We start from the raw sequence: 395 nt of genomic DNA, 5'->3' as shown, positions 1-395 counted from the left end.
CCAACCGAAACCGTTGGTCATTATTAACGTTGATCACTCGATCGTTTACAGAACTGCTGTATTCGCCACTTATTGAAATTTTTTAATTATTAACCGTTATACGGCCGGTATGGCGTTTATTGTACGACACCATTCGTTCGGTCATTGCTCGTAGTTGGCGCTGCATGCAGCCAACAAGTTATCAAGCCAACAAGAATGGCGGCAACTGATGATGATGACCATGATTATAGTGATGACGATGATGATGATCATGATCATGATCATGATGCCGATGGCCTTTACAGCAGTTGATAGTTGCGGCTATATGCCGCCGCGGCCGCCGCCGCCGCCGCCGCCAGCCAACTGGCCAGCAGCGGCGGCGCCCGGCTGGGTGCAGCTAGGTGCGGAGGAATGCA

Source organism: Volvox carteri (assembly GCF_000143455.1).
Source record: "Volvox carteri f. nagariensis unplaced genomic scaffold VOLCAscaffold_80, whole genome shotgun sequence".
In the NCBI taxonomy this organism is placed as follows: domain Eukaryota; kingdom Viridiplantae; phylum Chlorophyta; class Chlorophyceae; order Chlamydomonadales; family Volvocaceae; genus Volvox; species Volvox carteri.
The sequence above is the reverse complement of the archived record's forward strand: the minus strand, read 5'-3'. Positions refer to the sequence as shown.